Consider the following 6,240-nt stretch of genomic DNA (forward strand, 5'->3'; position numbering starts at 1 on the left):
AATAAAATTAAGAGGTGAGAAAGGAATATAATGAGAGGAGATAGGGAGAGACAGAATAGGGTAAATTATCTCACATAAAAGAGGCAAGGCAAAACTGTTACAATGGAGGGGAAGAACAGGAAGGCAAAAGGGAATGGGTCAACCTTACTTTCATTGAATTTGACTTAAGGAGGGAATAACATACAAACTAAACTGGGTATCTTACCCTACAGGAAAGTAGGGGTGAAAGAAATAAGAGGGGGAGATGATAGAAGGGATGGCAGATTGGGGGGAGGGTAGTTAGAAGCACACACTTTTGCAAAGGGACAGGGTCAAAGTAGAAAATAGAACAAGTTTGGGTCAGAATAAGATGGAGGGAAATATAGTCAGTCTTTCACAATATATCCACTATGGAAATGTTTTGTGTAACTATACTTGTACAACCTATACTGAACTGCATACCTTCCCAGTAAGGGTGGGTCATGAGGGAAGAAGGGAAAGAATCTGGAATTCAAAGTTTTAAAATCAAATCTTTAAAAAAATTGTTATTATTATTATTTTTACATGCACTGGGAAATAAGATATAAAGGTACTGGAGTAACGAGAGCCATCTTGCCCTACTGGAAAGTTGGGGGGAGAATGAGGGAGGATATAGAAGAGATCAGATTGGAGGAGAGGCTATTCAGTGGGATCGCTATTTTGGGGTGGTGGGTAGGGGAAAGATGGGGAGAAAATTTGTAACTCAATATCTTGTGGAAATGAATGTTGTAAACTAAAAATACACATAACATTAAAAAAGATAATAAATTGCCAAAAATCTGACATGTTTATCCATTTGGTTTAGAGATATGAATGCCAATTAAAATTTTTTTGCCTTCTTGCAATGAAAAAAAAAGAATTGATTCATCCTACAGTCAAGATAAGAAGAGAAAGTCTAGTGCAAGGGAGATGACCTGGGACAGAATTGAAAAGTCAGGGGCTTGGATGTTACAGTGAGGAAGAAGAATAAAGTTATATAAGAGAAAGCAGAGAGAAAAGTAAAAAGCCAATAGATTATGTTTGGATAACAGCATTTCAGGGTCTTGAAAATGGAAGTGGAACATTTGTAAGTGATGGCACGAACAAAGATATGACCATCTTTATGTGTGGCTGAGATGGGGTGGCAGAATAGCTCATGGGAAGCAAGTAAGTTAAGTAATGGAGTTTTTAAGGTGTTTGAGGCACAAGCAATATTTATGGTGAAGTCCCTTAGTATGAAGATAGGAGTTGGTGAGGAGAGAAAAATTGGAAGCCAGATATTGAATTCAGTGTGGAAGGAAGGGTAATGACTTGACAGTCTGTAGATAACAACTACCAGGTTTTTGACTGGATGGTAGATATGAATAGCATGAACCTCAAAGGAAGAGGGTTTAATGAGTGATGGAGGAAGGGGGAGAACCTGAAAGTGGCAATGGGGAGAAAGGTGTATTCCAACTCTCTCACTTGAACCAGTAAGTCAAGGAGAGTGAGTATATGTACAGCCAATATTAGAAAAGTTGTCCTGGAAGCTATGTGATCAGGAGAAAGTCAGATTTCAGTAAGAGCTAGTAGATGGAAGGAGTAATTTGTCCACAGTTCCAAGGGGTGTCAAAGGTGGAATTTGAGCCTAGATTTTCCTGATTCCCAGTCCAGCACTATTCCCACTACATCATGATGCCTCTAAAGGGATCTGTGGTTAAGAAAGTTTATTGTCCCATCAGCATAATATTATTTTATTTTCCACGTGGAAACATGGCTGTGACCCACAAGGAAACTATCCTTTGTCACTTGAAATATCTCTGGTTGGTCCTCTGTGTCCATTTCCCCATCTGGATTTACCAGCTCAAAAACAGATCAAAAGGAAAAAAAAAACACAAAAAAAGAATAAAGTAAGTGAAAACAAGTATGCTTTTATCTCTGTTCAGAGTCCACCAGTTATTTATCTGGTTGTAGATAACATTTTCCTTCATGAGTCCATTGTATTTGTCTTGGATCATTGTATTGCTGGGAAGAGCTGAGTTGCTAATAGCATGTACAATGTTTTCCTCTTTTCACTTTGCATCAGTTAATACATGTCTTTCCAGGGTTTTTTTTTTTCTGGAATCTACCTGTACATCATTTCTTATTGCACAATAGTATACCATTTCATTCATATACCACAGCTTGTTCATTCATTCCCCAATTGATGACCATCCCCTCAATTTCCAATATTCTGCTACCACAAATGGAGCAGCTATAAATATTTTTGCACATGTATATCCTTTTCCCTTTCTTATTCTTTCTTTGGTATAAGCACCTGGTAGTTGTTTTGCTGAAACAAAGGCTATGCACAGTTTGGTTTTCCAGGGAACTTACTTTCTAGTAATGGAAATAAAGCTTTGATTTAAACTGTTCTGATGTAGCTAAAAAGAATACAGTTTTTCTTCTATTTTTATTTCCAAGGAGAACTGTTGTCATTAAATTATCTAGGAGACTTCTGGAACATGGGCTTAATCAAAGCTCTGACTTTGAAAAGCAATAAACAGTTATAGATTGGTGTGTGTGTGTGTGTGTGTGGGGGGAAATCAAGAGAGGCACTTTCTGTAAGCCTTTTCATTTCCTTGATCTCAAAACTTGGATAATTGTTCCTAAGGGCAGTTTCTCTGATTGTCATAAAGTCACCAACAAAAAGAAGATAAATAAGGAGACAAATTCATTTCAAGGAAGTCAGTAATAAGGCATCTGATCTCTCTCCTCATCACATCCTCAGCTTCTAACTGATTGCCTCTTGCAGAATGCAATCCAAAAAAAGATTCTCCACTAGGTATGAAATTATTTTATCATTTTCCTATAACCCTGGTAAAACACACACACACACACACACACACACACACGAAAGCAAATGAAATTTTGAATATGGTTTGGAAGAATTTTTATTTTATAAAACAATGCAAAAAAACTCAAATTTGCTGAGAAGAGAAATATCGATGGTATTATGAAGTAAGAGCTCTTTAAGGTATTGTCTACCATTAGTCGTCCAAACCGATTTTCTCTATGCAGAATTACTGTATTAAGAAAAATTGAAACTCTTATGCCATTCAACAATAGGAATAACTTCCTTCAACGTAAAGCAGAGTAATATCCTCACATCTCATAATCATTAAAATATGATGAGCTATTCATTCTAAATGAATGCACTAATATTTAGGGACCATAATTAATCTGCATTTAGCAAACACATAGATAAAGAAATTACTTTAGAACCCTTGAAACAATGAATATTCCAGTATTAAAATTATCTATAGAAGACAACAGGACAGTTCCTCCAAGTTAGAGGAGTAGGTAGCCTTCTTATGTGATCTATCTATCTGTCTGTCTGTCTGTCTGTCTGTCCGTCCGTCCATCTGTCTGTCTGTCTATCCTTCCTGGCAAGGGCATTGGATTTAGAATCAGAAGACCTGAGTTTTAAAATTAATACTGCTTCAAACAAGTATTTATTAAATGCCTACTATGTACCAAGCAATCTCTATTTGCAATGAGCTTAAAGTGCCAAACTTAACATGTCCTATCAATGATGATGACGATGATTCCAGTGATTCCCTATCTCTCCACATACAGATGACCTTTTTTTAACATAAAAGAATCCTCAGACTCCCACTTGATAATGGTTATCCTATTAATTCACATTAAGAAAATATATAGTAAGGGAGGCACAGCTAAGATGATGGAAGAAAGTCAGGGACTTACCTGAGCTTTCCCCAAAACTTTCAAATACCTTTAAATAATGCCTCTAAACAAACTCTAGAGCAGGAGAAACCACAAGAGGATGGAATGAAATAATTTTCAATCCCAAGACAACTTAGCAGGTCACCAGAAAAGGTCTGTTGCACTGGGGTAAGAGCGGGGGGCAGTCCAGACCAGGCCACACCAGTGCAGGTAGTGTCCTGTAATGAGAATGGGAATTTGAAGATCTTCCCTGCCCCTTAATAGAACTAGGGGGGAGTTTGAAGACCTCACCTGCTTTGAAAGTAAACTCTGCCCCCACATGGAGGCTGTGATGGGAGGAGTTTTCTGAAAGGGAGCAAAGCCTAGAGGAAGCTGGTAGTCAGAGCTAGCCAGACAGTAGGGGAGAGAGGAGGACCTCAGGCAAGGAATCAGGCTTGTGAGTAGATATTGATCTTGTATTGGTTTGTGGGAAGGCTGAAGGATGCTGTGACTCTCAGTGTTATTATGGCTTCTGAATATCTTTGGTACTATGATGGAATTGACTTGCTTTGTTTGGGACTCAGTTTTCTGGTTCCAAAATAAATGCTTCAGTTCTATCCTCTATCTGGAGAGATTAGTATATTTTGTGATCTAACATTATATGATATTTATAATCACAGTCTTTATTGTGATCATGGGTGCTGTAAATATTGCATTAGCACTACATGCCCCCATCAGATCAACAGTAGACTTTGGAAGTGACTGCATCACTGGCTGCAGTAGAAGTTTCTAGACTCAGAACACAGATGGAGAGGGGGGTTGGACAACTAGTCAGCAGGAGATTATGGAACCAGGGACAGGACTCTGTTGCATTGCCCATACTTGGATCTGGGTCCTTGGTCTTAGTCCCAGTATAAGGAGGAGGACTAGCCCACCAGAGTTTGTGGCCACAGGAGAGCTGGGATACTGGTCACACTTTCAGTGTAGAAAAGAGTGCTTGTGGTTACTCACAGACCAGAGCACAGAACAGTAGAGTAAAAAGCACACCTCTCCCTAGATCATTCTACCTTGGAAGAACCAGAAACTTACAGGTCCCCAGAATTATCTCTGAAAACAACTGTACAAAAAATTTGAAGGTTGGGAGAGTGATCCCTCCACTCCAGAAGTAGAACTTCATTTTAGCATAAAGTTAAAAGGCAAGAAATAGGTTGGAAAAAATCCTGACTATAGAAAGTTATTATGATGATATGTAAATTCAAAACACACTCAGAAGAAGACAAGAAAGTCAAAACTCCTACATCCAAAGACTTAAAGAAAAATACAAATTGGCCCCAAGCCATGGAATAGTTCAAAATTATTTTAAAAATCAAAGAGAGGTAGAGGAAAAAATTGGTAAGAGAAATGAGAGTGACCCAAGAAAATTATTTTTTTTTTTTAAAGAATCAACAGTGTGGTAGAGGAGTTACAAAACATACGGAAGAAAACAACAGAATAGGCCAAATGGTAAAAGTGGTACAGAAATCCATTGAAGAGGGGCAACTAGGTAGCACAGTGTATAGAGTACTAGCCCTCAAACCAGGAGGACCTGAGTTCAAATCCAGCCTCAGACATTTGACACTTCACTAACTGTGTTACCTTGGGCCAGTCACTTATCCCCAATTGCCTTGCCTTCCCCTCTCAAAAAATACAAACAAAACTAAACAAAAATTCATTCAAGAAAAGAATTCCATAAAAAACAGAATTGACCAAATGTGAAAGGAGTTACTAAAGCACACTGAAGAAAATAATTCCTTAAAAATTAGCACTAAGTGAAAACTAATGACTTTATGAGAAATCAACAACCAAAAAATAATCAAAAGAATGAAAAAAATATAAGATTGTGAAATATCTCAATGAAAAAACAACTGACCTGAAAGATAGATCCAGGAGAGATAGTTTAAGAATTATTGGACTACTTAAAAGTCATGATAAAAAAAAGCGTAGACATCATCTGAAGAAAACTGCCCTTATATCCCAGAACCAGAGGGTAAAATAGAAATTGAAAGAATCCACCTATCACCTCTTGAAAGGGTAGTTTGAAAGAAAGATTGGAGTAGACCTGAGTATGATGTGATTCTAAAAAGTAACTGTTTAGAAAAGGTAAAAAGAGTAATTATTTTATACAAATGAGGTATGATAGGGAGAAATGACAGAGGAATTAGAAGAGGAGGGCTAATAGCTCTAGAACCCTATTCTCATTGGGAATGGGAGAAAGAGGGAACAATACATATATATCTAGAAGGTTGTAAATGTCTCCTAAATTCAGAAAGAAATAAAAGGCTAAGAGGATAGAGAGGGGAGAGAAAATAAAATAGTGATTCCATTAGTTATAACTCTTCTTTACAACTCGACAAATGGTTTATGCGAAGGTATCTGTAGAAGCTATATCTAACTGCATGCTGCCATGGGGGAGGGAGGGGGGAGGAGAGGGAGGGAGAGAAAATTTTGAACTCAAGGGATTGTGGAATTGAATGTTGTAAACTAAAATTAAATAAATAAATTAAAAAAAGAAATGCCTCC

This window comes from Petaurus breviceps, unplaced genomic scaffold, assembly GCF_028583685.1.
Source record: "Petaurus breviceps papuanus isolate PSGF00001 unplaced genomic scaffold, PetGlider_PUasm1.0 175, whole genome shotgun sequence".
Classification (NCBI taxonomy): Eukaryota; Metazoa; Chordata; class Mammalia; order Diprotodontia; family Petauridae; genus Petaurus; species Petaurus breviceps.